The sequence below is a fragment of the Rosa rugosa genome, chromosome 3 (genome assembly GCF_958449725.1).
Source record: "Rosa rugosa chromosome 3, drRosRugo1.1, whole genome shotgun sequence".
Taxonomy (NCBI): Eukaryota; Viridiplantae; Streptophyta; class Magnoliopsida; order Rosales; family Rosaceae; genus Rosa; species Rosa rugosa.
Window position 1 is genome coordinate 6,131,937 of NC_084822.1, and position 18,211 is coordinate 6,150,147.

The 18,211-nt window shown below is 36.9% G+C and overlaps 1 pseudogene; it reads left to right on the forward strand.

Annotated features, from left to right (window-relative positions):
* Nucleotides 1-1,537: 1,537 nt before the first annotated feature.
* The window catches only part of LOC133737091 (fasciclin-like arabinogalactan protein 21), a 28,491-nt pseudogene continuing 11,817 nt past the window's right edge, over nucleotides 1,538-18,211 (forward strand).

Consider the following 18,211-nt stretch of genomic DNA (forward strand, 5'->3'; position numbering starts at 1 on the left):
CAACAGGGTACGAAGCAAATTAATGAGGGAAAGTGAGGTTGAAGAAGATAAAGAAAAGGGCCCATAATGCAGATGGTATGAATGCATTGCCATTGTAAACCAGACGCAAACAGATGCAGGTGCTCCACTATCCCAAAAATCTCAGAGCTTCAAATTAAATTGTAGCAATTCCACTTGCAAGTCTTGACCAAAATTGAAATTCGATAACAAACCAAAACCAAATCTGGCAAAACAATATATTATCCAATCAATTGGCATTTGACATCATTCAAAATCAAAACACCATCTGTTAAACATTGACTCAAGCCTTATGCTTTCTTTCCTTAGGAGCTAGATCAAAAACCCATTAATCAATGATTGCCCAAAAATCACTTACAGCGACTTGACAGTGAACTCAAGGCTTTGGTGGGGCGGAGGCGGCGACGTACTGGCAACCTGTACCGGCCGGCAAGGCGGCCGCCGCTCTGAAAAAGTCGACGACTGGTTCCAGATCAAGATGGAGAAGCCGATCTACGACACGGTCGATGAGGACGAGTACGGTGCCATCATCGCCAAGCGCCGCGAGGAGTTCGGGGACTTCATCTTGAACGACGACGGCCTAGGGTACCGCGACGACGGCGAGGAAGAGGACTGGACCCGCCGCGGGCTTCCGACTCGTCGGATGAATCAGACGGCAATATGAGGCCCAGGAAGAGGAAGAAGGTGGAGAAGAAGGAGAAGGAGTTGCGGGCCAAAAAGCCCAATTCGTCGCTTACGGCGGCGGTGGCGATGATGGGGAAGCAGAGGCTTTCGTCGATGTTCACGTCTTCGGTGTTTAATAAAAGTAGGGATAGTGACAAGGCCAAAGGATTGTCTTGTGATAGCCGTTGCAAGATTTCGTTTCTGGTCTCTGTCTTTTCGCACAGCATCGGAAGGGATACAAATGGAAGAGCCTCAATCTAATATGGGATCGATCGCTGCTATTGAATTATAAAGCACACAGTTCACCACATAAAGACTTGTTCTTTACCTTCTTCATTGGACTGAACGACTAAACAAAGGAGGAGGAGGAAGAAGAAGAAGAAGAAGAGGAGAGAGAAAATTGTGTAAAAAAAAAAATTGGGCTGCATTTGGGCAAAAAGACGTATTTGCCCTTTTTTGGGCCCATATGATTGGCACGTGACTTTTTTAACGTTCCCGTTTGAGAAATGTGACGGAAGTACCTCGTTGATAGCAAAATATGGGTTCAAGTATCACATTGATATAATTGAGAGTCCGGGTATCAACTTGGCCGGTGCACAAGAGTTGAGGCACTGATGGTGCATTTTTATCTTTATTTAATCATAGTATTTCAAATAGTCCGCATTCTCGGCCATCCCCATGTCAGCACTCACTCGATCAAGAAGATGCTGTGAGAGATTGTGGGGACAGAGAGCAGCTGAGATAAACTTTTACCAATGCTTTGATATAAATGTCCTCCATGGCGGCGATCTGCTTGGCTCTTGTGCAGTTTTAATCAACAAAAGCATTACAATAACCTTAGAGATTATTAGGTATTATGGGTGCTTGGCTCTCTAGAGTTACAGAGCTCAAGAACGAGACAGATGAGGTTCTGGAGATACGGGAATGCCCGGCCGGAGACCCAAACGGAGAGCACGTGGTGCCGATTCAGCTCCAACCCGGCGAGCAGAAGGACATAAGCGCCACCAAGTTCCATGTCAACGGCGTACTCGCCCGGCGTCCTAGATCTGTTAAGGTTTTCATCATCCGGGATGAAGAGGACGGCCCCAGAGAGGTATTTGTCTTCGCACCTCATGAATTTAGGACTTACAGCAGGTTTGTTTTTAAAATGGACCGTCGGCGGCAGCCGATCGTCATCAAAACCATTCCAGAGGGGAGCGGCCTCCGCCGACTTAAGATAGTTCGACTCGGATTGATGGCCTGGCAACGTCAAATTAATAGCTAAGTTGCTTTTAGTCAATCTGTTTCTTGAAGCTCTGATTTTCTTGTCACTGTGAAGTTCACTCATCCACGCTACGCTAGAAGTGAGTATGCATAACCAGAAGTGATCCAACTTTTGTTATGATCAACAACCGTTGTACGTTTAATTTTAGGGTTTGGGATTTCTTAGATAAAAGTTCCATTCTATTGTATATTATGCAGAGCTTCGATATATAAGCGGCATGTATAGCCATGTAATGATTATAATTCAGCAAACCTAATAAATAAGACGAAGAAGAAGCTGAATGCTGAGCCTGGTGGTGTACGGCTTTATTTGATAGGAAAATTATTATTGGCTTCAATGAAGTCTAAGATTTATGCCCTCAATCGTAAATGTTATGTCATATCACTTACACACATAACCTATTTGCCAAAAAAAAGTTTTAAATACATCCCTAATTACTTAATACACCACCCATTTAATTTTTCATTCTAATATTTTACTAAATACACAATCCAAAGTACCTAAAATATCCTTAATCTCAAAAATCATGAAATATCCTAACTTTTTTACTATATTAAGGTTACTATTTAATATGATCAGTATATTCTAGTATATTGACATTTTGTAAATGACCATATTGATTACTTGTGTTAGTTATTGAGAAATCCATAAATATTTATTATTGTTCCCTTTAAATAGATGAATATAAATAGGTTTTGTGTTATTTGAGTTCTCATCCCCCAAACACCATGTTAATCAAGTATAAAATTATGAGTTGAACATTCAACCAAAACTATATCAGTAGTTTCTCCACAGTGGTGGAACTAAAAACTTGTCATTAGAGGGGCCAAACAAATTAACAATTACAAAGTTTTTTGGGCAAATTACTGGTCACACCCTCATCTTTTTGGGATTCGACAGTTCAGTCCCTCGTATCGTAATTTTAACAAGTAACTCCTCAGACATTCAAATTTCACACAATTTGATCCAAAATGACCATTTTACCCCTCACTTCCATTTTTTTTTTTTTTTAAATTCTTCTCTCTTTTTTTTTTTTTGTTATTTTTCCTGCTTCCCTCTCACACTCTCTCTCTCGGATCAGAAAGACGTCTTTTTCTTCTTCTTCTTCTTCTTCTTCTTCCTACTGCACCCGCTGACACCCCATACTCTACTCCACCATGGCCGTCATCCTCGCCGCCATCGCAATCTCTATGACCCTCCGCTCCGACCCCACTGCCCAAACCCCCAAATCTGCCACACCCATCAGCCACGTCATCTCTCTCAGCGCCTCAAGAACTCTCCGGGCCTCTGGCTTCACCGTCACGGCGGCACTCCTCCAAATCTCGCCGGAGCTCTTCCTCTCCTCGCCGAACACCACCATCTTCGCAATCGCCAACTCCCACATCTCGAACGCCTCTCTCCCTCCTCAGAGACCTCCTCAAATACCACACCTCTCCAGTTAGGGTTTCGATCGAAGACCTGATGGAGAAGCCTCAAGGTTCTTGCTTGCCAACTCTGTACCGGAAAAAGAGCCTCGCGATCACGAGAATTGATTGGAAGAATCGGATGGTCCAGATCAATTGGGTTTAGGTCTCGCACCCGAATCTGTTTGTGGAATGATCCGTTTCGATTCACGGCGTTCTTGGCCCCTTCGCGGTTGTGGATCCCGATTATGACGTCTTTCACGCGCCTGTGTGCGACTCCAATTTGAGTGTTGTTTCTAGTTCTGGTGGATTGAAGAAGAAGAAGAAGAGCAATGTGGAATGTGGTCGAATTGTTCGGTTGCTGAGCTCAAAGGGGTTTGTGCCGTTTGCAATTGGGTTGCATTCTGTTCTTGATGGGATTCTTGAAGATGAGAGAAATGTGAGCTCTGTGACGATTTTTGTGCCACCAAGATTGGAGCTTGGAGCTCATCATCATCCTCGGGCTTTGCTTGAGAAGATTGTGAGGTTTCACATTGTGCCTCAGAGGCTTACACACAGGAAGCTTTCGACCTTGCCTGCGAGGACTCTGCTCAGGACTATGGTTCATGGTGATCAGCCTCTTTCTGACCTGAGAGAGAGTGAGAGGGGAGCAGAAAAAATAACAAAAAAAAAAAAAAAAAAGGAAGTGAGGGTTAAAATGGTCATTTTGGACCAAATTGTGTGAAATTTGAATATCTGAGGAGTTACTTGTTAAAATTAAGATACGAGGGACTGAACTGTCGAATCCCAAAAAGATGAGGGTGTGACTTGTAATTTGCCCAAGTTTTTTCACATGTGATGTTTTATATTAGAAAATAAATTAATTAATTATAACTCTTAGAACAAAAAAGAAAATTAACTAAAAAATGGGAGGGAAGCGATATGTTTTAAAAACATTTAATGCCATTGATTTTGAAATTCTAAATATTATGATTTCTAACCTCATTTAATTACAATTTATTTAAAAAAAAATTAAATTAGATAGTTTATAACTTTATTCTTGTATTAAATTGGGAGGCCATGTATAGAAATTTGTTGTGTTTATCTAACTATTTATACATAAATAGAATAATATAAGGAAAATATGACTATTTTTTTCTTATTCTAATGCATCAATGTCTGTTTTGGTCATTTAACTTACCTACAAAATCTAATTTGAAATATAATATAATAGGGATGTGTATTAAGTGATTAGGGGTGTGTATTTAAAATTTCTCTTTGCCAAATCATCACATGTAATACTTGAAGAAAAAAACCATCTTATCATTCAAAAATCTAATGTTTCTACTTTCAAAAAAAAATCTAATGGTTTCTAAATTATGTTGGCTTTCTTTTAAATAAAAAAATATTTTGGCTTTTTTTTCTTTTTTTTTCTTTTCAATACACTGATGCTTTTTTTTTTTTTTTTTTGAATAAAAGGGTTTGGAACCCAGTCAGGCTGGGGGGCTCATCCCCACGCCCATATTATTATTATTTAAATTTTGCCGCATCAGGGGGGGGGGACGTAATACACTGATGCTTAGATGTTTAACAATTTTTTTTCTTCAATCAAGAATAGAAAATATTTTATGTAATTTGATAATAGCTTTGCACATACATTCATTCAATAGATTTGCACATACATTCGACCAATTGATTTGCATAACATATGTATATGAATTCGAAATTTGTTGAGTTCCTGCAAATTATGAAAATATAATGTGAAAAATACATACATATATGTGTGTGTGTGTGTGTATTTGAACTTTAGATCTGAGTTTATTATTATTTTTCTCTTTCTTTATATGTAGATTGTAGATTTGTAGATGATAATGAATTACTACTACTACTATAAAATATTTTCTTACCTCTTAGTTTAGACATAAATATTTTTCAAATTCAATTTATTAATAAAGGGACTCTATCATGGTTAGAAGAGTTTCGGACAGCCTAACAAACTGTGCAGCAGGCAACCAAAATAAGGAGAAGATGGAAGTCGGCTGAAAACGGTAACTGGAAGCTCAATGTTGATGGGAGTTTTCTTCCATATCAAACCAAGGGTGGAACCAGTGGTGTGTTATGTGATGCACAGGGCAACTTCATGGCGGCCTTTGCCCTTCCAATTTGCAATGTACGTAGCTACAGCTAAGCAAATTGAACTGATGGCAATTAATCACGGTCTGCAATTCTTGCGGTCCTTTCCAAACCAAGGCATTGTATTAGAGACAGATTGTCTTGAGGCCACCATGGACCTAGCTAATCCAAGGTATGATTTATTCGAATTTGCTGCTATTATAGATGACACATAGATAGCCTTAAGGGCTCGAACATATGTGCAAATCAACTTTGCACTGAGATCATGCAACGCTGTGACGTTGTGGCTCACAGGCTAGCTAGTTTAGCTTTTGATGACAAATATAGTGCTATTTGGTGTAATGTACCTCCAAATTGCATTCTGGATGTTCTAAACTTTGATTGTAATCAACAGTGCTAATTGTCGTCAATAAAGATAATTCTTCTATGGGGGGTGGTTCTAGTTGGACCTCCAAATTTGCTATTTGGACCTCCCATACTTAGTATACCCCTAATTAACTTTTTAGAATACTTGAAAATCTAAGTAGACCTCCTTATTTTTACCAAAACACCCTTGAACATAAGATACAACAACCTCTTACTCTCTACTTTTTATCTTTATCTTCAACCACGAGAAGAAGAATGAATCAAAATCACATGATATTGCTCTCTTATATGAGTAGGTCTCTCCTCCACCAAAATTAATCAGAGGTTCTCGATCTTGATATGTTGTTGGAATGCTTTTGAATTTGCTAAAAGAAGGATTTCAATGGTTTTGGGTTGGAAGTTTGAGTAATAACTATATCATAATATTCAATGAATTTAGTTTAAGTCTATTCCAAATCAGATTGTTTTGAATTTATTTTTGTATTTAGTGATGGACCGTGTATAGAAATTATTATTTTTACTTTAATTATTTGCTATATGGCAATATACGGAAATTCCAGAAGAAATTAAAAAACAATTTAATTGAATGTTATATTTAGGGAGGTATGAAGAGTAATTTTTTTGTCCGTATTTGTCTTTTCATATGACTTGACAAAGTCTATTAATAATTTAAAAAAGTTGGAGGTCCAAATATCAAATTTGGAGGTCCAACTGGAACCACCCTTCTTCTATTAAAAAAAAAATTCAATTTATTATTGCAAATTTTTTTTTACTAAATTAATTATAAAAGAAAAGTTAATGCATATTTCTCGTCACCTAATTCAATGTATATCTATTTGGAGAGAAAAATTATATAAAAGAATTTAATTAAATGAAGAAAAATATCGGTAAAAGTATCTCTTAAATTAATACATAATTAATGGTTTCTATTAACACACTATATTTTATTCCGTCACCTAACTAAATTCATTAATGTCATTGATTCACCTCCAAAATCTAAAATGAAATATAAAAGGGTAAAATTGGTGCAAGAGTATGATTTGACAAGATATATCATGTGAAATTGAAAATAAAAATTTGTATTTGCTTACATGACATTACACTTAGGATTGAGGCCACAAATTTTAAGCCTCATTGAGGCCTCTATCATTGCCATATTTGTTATATAAAGTACATATATTCCACAAGAGAGATTTGGTCTTACTTTGAATATTTGGTTAATTTAGTTGAAGATCTTGCCAGGATAGTTATATATTTAGAAGGAATATCTAGAGAGGATCTCCTTAAATTTGAAGTTTGAGAATGTTTATATTTTTAACATGTACTTTAATAATCTAAACCACTCATTTTCTAGTTATATTATATACACATATGAATCCTACAAAAAATTAGCCAAATCAAAAATGGTTTAATCATTTGATTAGCAGTTTAACACCATTTATTTTAATTATCTAACAGACTACATTTGTTTACACAGTTTCAATGATCATATAATTATGTATTTATTTTGACTTTTTATAACACAACTCTTGGATAGGAATATAATGGCACGTTTACTTACTTGGAATGGAAAATAATCATGAATCGGAGACAAGTGGAATGGGAGAAGAAAGGAATCGGTATTGATTCCGGAGGAATGATTCCTAAACCCATCTCCCCCCTTCGTAATTGAATTCCTGAGTATTCAGGAATCGATTCCTGATAAATAGGTGGGACCTACACCAATTCCCATTCCTTCATGTGTTAGTAAACACATGAATTCTTTTACCTGGAATCATTCCGATTCCTTTATGTGTTAGTAAACACAGGGGTATTTTTACTCCGTAATCATTCCATTACATTCCATTCCATTCCAAGTAAGTAAACGTGCCCTAAAGGATCAATAGTTGAATTAGGTCATATAATAGTGAAAATTTTGAGAATTTTTACTAAGAAAATAGGTCCTCTATAAAACAAGCCTGTGTGTGTATGTATGTGTATCATATTTTGAGTGTCGAATATTAAAAGTTGAAAATCTACGATTTAACTGGAAATTATTTCTTATTTTGATATGTATAACTTGATTAACTTCTTTAGAAAGTGTTCATAATTGCGAATACAGGGATTCAGTAAGTATTTATTATCAATCTTTCGTAACCTAAAGTTGATTTGTGTTTTGGGCCATCAAACCTAAACATAATCCATGCATAAGAATTTCTCCAATATACAATTCATTTACACGTATAGAGATCTGACGAAGAAATATAAACATTAATTTGACCTAAAAATAAATTGAAAAAAAGAGAAAATGTTCATGCAAGCTCTTACATGTTCTTAAATAAGATTAGGACGTAAGGACTAATTTCAGTTTACCCCCCCTGAGGTTAGGGGTCGTCATCATGTTAGTCCCTCGAGTTTCAATTTAATCAGTAACACCCTTGTACTCTCCAAATTCATCAGCCGTGTCCAATTTCTACTATTCCGTCCAATTTGAACGGTTAAGTCTGACTTTTGAGGGCTAAATTGGTCATCTCAAGACAAAAAAAACTAAAAAAAAAAAAAAGATTTTTTTTTTTTTTTCATTAAAATTTTTTTTTTCCCATTTTTTTTTCTTGTTTTTTTTTTTTCTTTTTCTTTGCTTATTATTATTATTATTATTATTTATAATTTTGTCTTCAACCTATACACCACAAGTTATAATAGGTTTATAAAAACAATAAAAATACTCTAGGTGAAGAAATAAAGTGAAGAATTTTAGGATATATCCCCAATAAAGTGAAGAAATATCTGTATTTATTTTTTTAATCATATTTTACAAATATTTCTTCACTTTATTGGGGATATATCCTATTATTCTTCACTTTATAAACCTATTATATTTTATTGATATATTTTACAAATATATCCTAAAATTTTTCGCTTTATCGGAGATATATCACAAATATCGTAGACCAGCGAGCGACTTTTTAACCTCCTAGAGTATTTTTTTTTTGTTTTTATAAACCTATTATAACTTGTGGTGTATAGGTTGAAGACAAAATTTATAAAAATAAAAAATAAAAAAATAAAAAGAAACACCTAGAGTATTTTTGTTTTTGTTTTTATAAACCTATTATAACTTGTGGTGTATAGGTTGAAGACAAAATTAAAAAATAATAATAATAATAATAAGCGAAGAAACAGAAAAAAAAAAAAAAAAAAAAAAAAACGAAGAAAAAAGAAAAAAAAAAAAGGAAAAAACAGATTTTTTTTTTATTTTTTATAATTTGGAGCGCTCAAAATTACCATTTTACCCCCTACGTGGGGCCCACATAACAGATTTAACAGCCAAATTAGACGGAATAGTAGAAATTGGACAAGGCTGATGAATTTGGAGAGTACAAGGGTGTTACTGATTAAATTGAAACTTGAGGGACTAATATGATGACGACCCCTAACCTCAGGGGGGTAAACTAAAATTAGTCCATAAGATTATCTTTATCCATGTATGACAACACTCATGAAAGTTTGATATAGTAATATATGATCAATTAAAGTATTAATGACGGCTATAAACTCCTTGAATTGGTAAAAAAACCCATATTAAAAGGGGAAGACAAGTCAAAGATTCTTCTAACTCATTTTTATCTTGATTATACACTTTCATATGAGTTTTGAACAATAAGTCTATCAATATAATTTTTCATAAAAAGTTTCTCTCTCTGAGAAACCCTAAAGGTCGGCGTCGGCTTCAACTAAAAGATCACTCTCGTCCGGCGGCGGTTATGGCATTTGGGTTGGCCTTTTGGCCTCGCTAATGCCGCGTGGTCTGTCGCCGAACGGGGCTTGATGCTAGCGTTTGAGAAGCTCTGGTGTGGGTGTTGCTCGATGTTTTGCAAGTGGCTTTGGCTCCAGGTCCTGATGGAAATCTCTGAGATGCGTATGGTGCAGTTGGTGGGTCTCAGTTGCAGATCAACGGCGTTGCAGATGTTGAGGTTTCGACTTCAGCGGCGTAGGATCGCGGGGCGCTAGGTCGTGGTGGTTTCGTGGTGACACTATATATCAGTGGCGGCAGGGTTCCGTGGTGGTTTTCATCTTGAATGCGGGAATCTTGGCGGAGCAAGCGTGGGCACGGTGGCGACTGGGGACTGTTGCGCTTGCTTCACGTGTTTGGAGATGGAGGCTTGGTCTGGGCCAAACCAAGCTTGTTGGGCTTTGATTTGGAATGCTATTGGAGCTTCTTTGGACTAAAATTTTTTGGGCTAGGGTTTTTGCTCTTGGCCCATCCTTATGTTTTTAGTTTTGTTTAATTACAATAAATTTATTGTATTTAGGAAACTAAGCATCAATGTGCAGTTTATGTCTCTCTAGCGCCTCTGGAGTAGTACCGAAGAAGGGTCTCCGCTACCTCTACGTATTTGAATGTATAATGAGTATGTCTATTTCTATATACCACTTGTGGGTATTACGTACCACTATCTTCTTGTCTGTCTATGTCCTTAAATGACAATGGAAGGGTATGTAACGGCCTATTCTGGCTTGTGATGAATATACTATTTCTCTTGATTATAAAAAAAAAAAAAAAAGAGATCCTTCTAACTCTTTCAGAAGGGATAAATTCCACAATTTTGATGCCTCCCATAGTTTTCTTTTTCTTTTCTTTATTTTAAAGGGAGGAATTCTATTTATACCTCCCTATTTAGTATTTAGACCTCCCTCTCCAAATTTACCTATGAACTTCCAATTCTACCCCCTTCTTCTTTGGTTTTCATCTCTAACTGCCTATTAAATTCGTTGTTGCTGTTGCTACCTCAAACTTAAACTCCAGTGCCCATGGCCATCCGATTTAAAAGGATGGTCGGTGTCATATTACAATATTGGGGTAGGGGAATTAACTTATTCTGTGTGTTAATTCAAATTGGTGTACAATGCCCAGGTGTGTCAAGTATAAAACTATATCAAGTCTTTGTGTACCAACAATTTTGATCAAAGGTCTAATTCTAAGAATGATAGCAATCTTTGTTGACGAAGGAGACAACACCATGAAACAAAGAAAACAAACAATTTCTATATATGTACTTACATATTGATTATTCTCATGTTCTCATGGTTCCAATTCGAATTCTCATGTTCTCAAGGTTCCAATTCGATAAAGTCAGAAGCTTTGGCGTAAGAGTAATGCTAAACTCCAGTAATGAAATTTGATTCTTGTTTTCTGGGTTTTATGCTACGGAGGTGGTTAAACCAAAGACGGTTCAAGTGAGACGGTTGCAAATGTTTGAATATATGTTTTTAGTTTTTTTTTTTAATAAGGGTAAGATTGGATTTTGAAAATTCCAAAAAAGATAGGAGGTCCAAATACAAATTTTGGAGGTATGATTGTATGAATAGAACCTCCCTATTTTAAACTTCTTTGGTCACATTAATTTCTTGTCTTGTAAGAGGCCTTTACCAAATTCTACCCTTTGGTTTCGTCTCAAAATTAATAGGCTTCATTCATATTTCCGTCTTAGGGCTCCAGAAACTTCAGGACCGAGCTTTCTCCTAGTTATGGCAAGTCAAATATCTCATTTCATGCCGTCTCCTCCTAATGTATATCAGCTCAACTTTTATGACTCGGTATCTTCTTGAAGCTATTAGGCAGTACCAAACGTTGTCATCAAAAATCATGTAAGACAATTGAGTAATGGTTGCAAGCCCCAAACTATTGGGGTATATATGCCATATATATTACAAGCAGAAACTCAGGTTTTGAAATATGGTATGTTTTGGGAAAACATCGCCAAAATTACAAACCCGCTCCTATTTTCTCTATTTTTTTCTCTTAAGGCTTGCAATATTATTATTTTTTCAATGTCAATTGACACACACGGAGTGGGTGATAAGAGGCTAGTTTATTATGCATGTAATTTTTTGACCGATAAACTTGCTGACTATAATCAAGAGTATATTATATTTGATGTACTTCTTTTAATTTAATACGAGCAGTTGAACTTGCGCTCACACACATACCAACTGACTTTCTTATTTTAAATTTTTTAATATTTACAAATATAAAGAAAAAGAATGATAAACAAACAGATTAGTCGTTTTTTTATGTGGAAGTTAATACCAAAAGAGAGTGGGAGTTTAGAGGCATTTGGTTTTTGCCCTGTAAATTTCTATCTTTACTGTTTGTAGTCTCTTGGTTTTCAGCTGTTGATGAAAAAAAAAAAAAAAAAAGAGTGAGAGTTGGATGGGAGAAAAAAGGGGGAATATTTGGTGACTTTCTGAATTTGAAATTCAGCTTAACTATGTAAATACTATCCTATCTGAAGTAGATTAAATGTTAGTATTTCTAGACTTTAAATTATTTAAAGCAATGGAGATCTCCTTGGTGACTGCCCTGTTGGGCTTAGTTGTTGGGCTGAGGTTAGAGTCCATTAACTTTTAAATTTGGGCTAGGGTTTAGACTCTTGGCCGAAACATATTTTTATAGTTTTTTGTATAATGACCATCAATTTTCTTGTATTAGGAATCAAACGAGTGTGGTTTGGCTTGTCTATTCGCTATGGTCTATTAGTTATGGTTTTTTTCCATAGCTTATAGGCTCGCTTTTAAGTGAGCGATAAGTTCAAATATAGTTGGTCTATCCTATGTGTCACTGTGGCTCCTCCACGAAACCTTGTTCTGGCCATTATTATGTGTCAGCGGGTGGGTATGTAATGGTCTTCTTGGCATGCGCTATTATCGATGGAATTACCATTATTTCAAAAAAGGAATGAACAAAAATTTGAAATTAAACCATAAAACCTTATTGACTTGATTAATACCTATAGTATGACTTCATTTTTCTCAAAGAAAAAAGAAAGAGTATATTGGATCAATGACTTTCCCAATGGCTCATATGTGTCCTTTGATACTTAGGGTTCTAAAGGAATTATTTATTGATAGTGATGATTACACAGTCACCAGGTGTCTAAAAATTTGATGGTCATCCACATTTGGATTTAATTTCAAAGGTTGAGATTAAAACACTTTAAATTCATTTTTTTAATCTCAATTTTTGATTTTAAATACAAGGGCGTGTGAGTACAAAATCCTTTGTCACTAGTGACTATTTGAACATTGTTGTATTTACTAAATGTCATTTTGACTTGGAAAAACAAAAAGAAATCTCATTTTTTTTGAGAGAGAGAGAGAGGGGGGGGGGGGGGGAGCATACATAGGCCTGAGTGTCGACAAAAAGGACATAGGCCTGAGAAGAAAAATGAAGCCCAAATTTTTTCACATCAACCTTCCTTGTTTTTTTTTTTCCTTTTTTCCCTTCTTCCATCTCCATTTCCTCAGCACAATAACCAACATGAGATTGGATAGAGAGGAGCAAAAATTTCAATTGAGAATCAACCAAGTAATTCCAAGTTTTCCAACTATCATTGAACCCAAGAATAAAAGAATGGACGTAGAAAATCAAGTAAAGAAATGAAACACACCATAATTGTTGCTAGATGAAGATGAACCATCTATAGAAAAAGAAAAAAAAAAACCCTTCCAACCCAATACCATCTACAAGAATTTCTGATCGTTGCTAATTTCAATTAAATTACGTATCACTTTAAAAGGTATGAATAGAATTCTTCAAAATATAAAAAAATAAAAGATAAAAGAGTATCGGAAGCAAACTCTAAATAAAGCACCCAGACCCAGTAAATGATTAAAAAACATAATATGTCAACAAAAAGAACATAGGCCGGAGAAGAAAAATGAAGCCCAAATTAGACTAAGCCCATCTAATAGAAATTAAATATGAAAAATGAAAGAAGTCAGACCTCGCGAATCGATAGCTAGACCTCTCCTAATTTTTTCGATGTAACCTTCCATTTTTGCCTTTTTTCGCTTCTTCCATCTCCATCTCCTCAGCACAATAACCAACATGAGATTGAATAGAGAGGAACAAAAATTTCAATTGAGAAAGAACCAAGCAATTCCAAGTTTTCCAACTTTCATTGTTCAAAGAATGGATGTAGAAAATCAGGTAAAGAAATGAAACATGCACACCATAATTGTTGTTAGATGAAGATGAACCATCTACAGAAAAAGAAAAAAAAAACCATTCCAACCCGATACTATCTACAAAGAATTTCTTATCGTTGCTAATTTCAATCCAATTACGTATCACTTTAAGATGTATCAACAGAATTCTTCAAAATATAAAAAATTTAAAAAAGTACCGGACTATAATCTAAAATGGTGGTTCTGAAGCAAACACTAAAGAAGCCAGTAAATGATTAAATATAGTTTTAAATATTAGTATTAATCAATGTTGATCAAGCCAATAAGACTTATGCAGTCTATACGAAAGATTTCTTTTCTCAAGGACCCGGCCCTAAAGGGTCAAATGAGCGCTCTCGCTCTCTCGTCCTTACGGCGGCTAACCCTAGGGTTTGGCCGTCCGTTTTCTTTGGCTTGCGTCTATGATGTTCGCGGTCACTGCCCGGCGAGTCCTCTGGACTCGTGTACCTCTCCCTTCCAACCTTCCGGTTGCGGCACCCTCCTCTCGTCGGTTTATCGGTGGGATCCTCCCACTTCGGGTTTCTCTCGTGCCTGTGCTGCCCCCTACAGTGATGGTGACGGACGGCGGTGTCGAGGTTTGGTGGATCCAAACCAGATGTGGGATCCGGGATCTACCCAGTGGAGGCGCCCGGTAAGAGGTCCGATCAGATTTTCTTCGGCGAAAGCAAATCGGCTCCGGGCTATTGCTGCGATCCGGCGATGTTTGGAGAAGCTGCTTTCGATCTCTCTACGTCAATGGCGATCCTGGTTGTCGTGGGCATCGACCAAGAATTCAGGCTTTTTGGGTGAAGGCTGGAGGCGCGGTAGTTGGGCCCTTTGGTTGCAGGGGGATCCCCGGTCCTGTCTTGGCCAGGGGATGGCAGCGGTGGGGCAGTGCGGCTCGGCGTCATGGCGATGCGGCTCAGGCGGGGTGCCCTGCATTTCGGGTGTCCAGAGCTGGGTTGGAGTGAGGGTGCCCAAGGTGCTGGGTGCCCACATTGCTTCAGGCCGGATTTGGTCAGACCTCATTGCTTCAGGCCGGATTTGGATCCGGATCTGGGATCCAGGAAACTTTCAATTCCGGATCTTGGATCCGAGTCAGCTGCTCTCTTTGATCTGGTATTGGTTCTGGTTCTTAGGAGTTCGTTTGCTAACTTTCGAGTTTTTGACACCCTCGGTTACTTTCGAACTCCTGGTGAGCAACTTACCTCTCCTAGGTGAGCATATCACTGGTTACGGTTACGGTTACTATCACATTTACACTGCTTTCGTGACATGTGCAGTGCAGCGATGTCGTTCGGCATCAAGTCACATCCTGGTTACCTCCCATTTCAGATGCTTCTATGCATCTTGTTATCTTTTATTCTTCTATTGTCATTATAGATGCGTTTGTGCATCTTGTTATGCTTTTTTGTTTTATTTCGATGTTTTTGCATCGCTCCATGTACTCTTTAGTTTCACTTAATATAGTTTGTCGTCTTCCCTTCAAAAAAAAAAAAAAAAAAGCCAATAAGACTTATGGTTAAATATGTAATCAAATCTAACTACAAGGGTACTGACGTACTGTAGTCAGTAACTTACTTAATCCCATATATAATCAATGAGTTTCAACGTGTTAAGTTCAGAGAATTGAAGTCTGACATAAATAATTAGCAGGAATAGAGATCGATTTCCTGAACAGTATATGAAAGAAATCATACTTTATTTATTAAAATTTGCTGACAGTTTTCATCCTTATGGGGGTGTGGTTTTCCGTGAGAGTCTCTACTGCGTGGGTTCCTGCGCATTTGTTCTTTGCTGGGAATATTGATAAGATAATGGTATTTTGGGAAAATTAGCTAGGAATATTCAAAATAAATAAGTTATCCGATGTTCTTAGAATTTTGCTAGATTCATTTATAAAGCACTTTGGAAATTAGCTATAAGTAAATTTTGTAGAATAGCAGGTTTCCTATCGCCCAACAGCACCATTGCACTCTCCAAAACTCATGAGTGTAGATATTTCTAGTTATAGACTATCAGTGTATCAAATGTCTCAATCTTATCATATGTAATGTAAAAAGAAATCATACTTTATATATGCAAGAAAATTGTTACAATTAGACAGTACGCGAAAAACTAGTAGGGAGAGGAAAACAAATATCATTCTCATCATGCAAAACAAAACGAAAATTGCTAATAATCACTCAAAATCTGCATCATCAACCAAACTAAGAGGCAGCAGTATATTTTTATATAAAAGTGTTCTAATATAGAACCCGTCCTGTATTTAAAACTTCCTAAAGTTGGGTGCCTGAAATATGAAAGAGTTAACTGACTTAACTCACCGGTAATTCAGTAAAGATTGTTAAAAAGAAAAACTCACCAGTAAAGGATCGCCTCCATGCCTAGCTCCATGTATGCTACTGCGTTAAATGCATGAGATGCTGAATATATATCTATCTATATATAATACCTTACTAAAGCTGGCTAAGTTCCTCTGTTCCTCAGTCTCATTTCCTTGAAACTGTCCTATAGCTAGCTACAATATAATAATATCCATTACATTTCCTTGAAGTTGCTATGAAAATTCTTCTCCATTTCAATCGCGTAATCATCTAAGATTTATTAGTTGACTTTTCTTTTCCACCAGTTATATTATAATATAACAGTAATGATAGAGACACTAATTTATATCAAACACGCTCCCTACTTGTGCTATTGCCAAGTGCTTCTCAATCTTACGTAAATCAGTTTAGCTAATAGGGTTTCTAATCTGTTAAGTCAAAGCTTTAAACCGCGTTCTTTACTTAATAAGCTCGTCTCTGATTATTTATGACTCCGGAGATTATCCAAAATATACGTATTGATTATCTATATTACACACACACATCCGCACAAATGCAAAAGTGCGGATGTCCATCCTCAGGCCTCGATCAGGGATGGACGAGCAAGGCTGGAACTAGTTTTGAAAATGGTTACTCTACTAGCTTCAGCCTTGCAGACAAACTCAGACTTTCGAAAACTTTCATGTAGTCTTCCCATAACAGAAAAACCAGCAAGACTTTGGACAAAAATTTTCTTTTCGATTAGCTCTTATTTCATTAGTTCGCGCGCGTGTGTGTGTATATATATATATATATATTCTAGTGAGAAATCACTTATTCTGATCATTTTTGAGAGATTATTTATTAGATCAACTTTTCGATCACATATTGACATCTCGACTGTTCAGTTCTTATGTCTATGCGAGTAGATCACTTATGCAAATTTTTAGCCAAATTGATGATCCTTAATGTACAGAACTTGATAAAATCAATGGACAAACCGAATCTGTCCGACCTGAACCGTTCATGTTCATAATAGTAAATCATGATTATGAATGCCTAAATGAATATCAATTAGGCTGAAAATTTGCAGAAGTGATTTACTCATGGAAATCTAAAAATTTAAACGGTTCAGATGTCAAAATGTGATAAAAAACTGAGTCACATAAAGGCTCCTTTAAAATGACAAAAAAAAAAAAATCCCTTTGTAGAAGAACCCTATATATATATATATATATATATAGACACACACACGAAAATGTTCTGAAGAGGACGTTCGCAACCTAGAAAAGTGCGGACTTCGCTCCTCCGGCCTCGATCGAGCGGCGACGGCGCGGCTTGCCGGAGGGACGCTGGGGGTCGTGCGGAGGGGTCTGCGGTCCGGTGGAGTCGCCGGCAACGGTTCTGCTGTGCTGCACAGAACATGCAACTGCAGGTGAGGTGGCTGCCCAGAAACCGGCAAGCCCGACCTCCTCCGACCTCGAACGCCGCCCAGAAGAGGTCTGGGGACGCCCTCCGGCCCTCCCTCCGGCCAGCCCCGCGCTGCCGCCGTTGCCTGGAAGCCGCCTGCTGCATCGACGTCCGCACTTTAGTGAAGTGCGGACGTCCGCTTCAGAACCGGCCTCTATATATATATATATATATATATTAATTGTTCTTTCCTTTCGCTTGCAATGAAGGATATATGTTTTACTTAGTGTACTATGTCCAGGAAATTTCAGTTATTCATATTTTACGCTGCAATTTCCTGACAATTTATGCATTTCTCCAGTAGAGATATACATATAGTGTAACGTGTGATACTTTTTCCTAATAATAGAAGGAATCAACACACAAGATGAAATGAGTACCATACACGCATACAAATATATAAACATATGTAAGTGACCTTGAATGTAACAAAGTGTATAACAAGATTAACAAACTTGAAGAGGCCATTGATCTTAAACACTGATCTTCTACACTTCTCTCTAACTCAATCTCTCTATGGGACAAGATTCTAAATAACTGGTGATAAAGAGAATGCAGGGACTAGGTTTATATATGGTTCAACTAAGGTTTAGCCTCTTCCCATAAAGGCAGGTAATTAG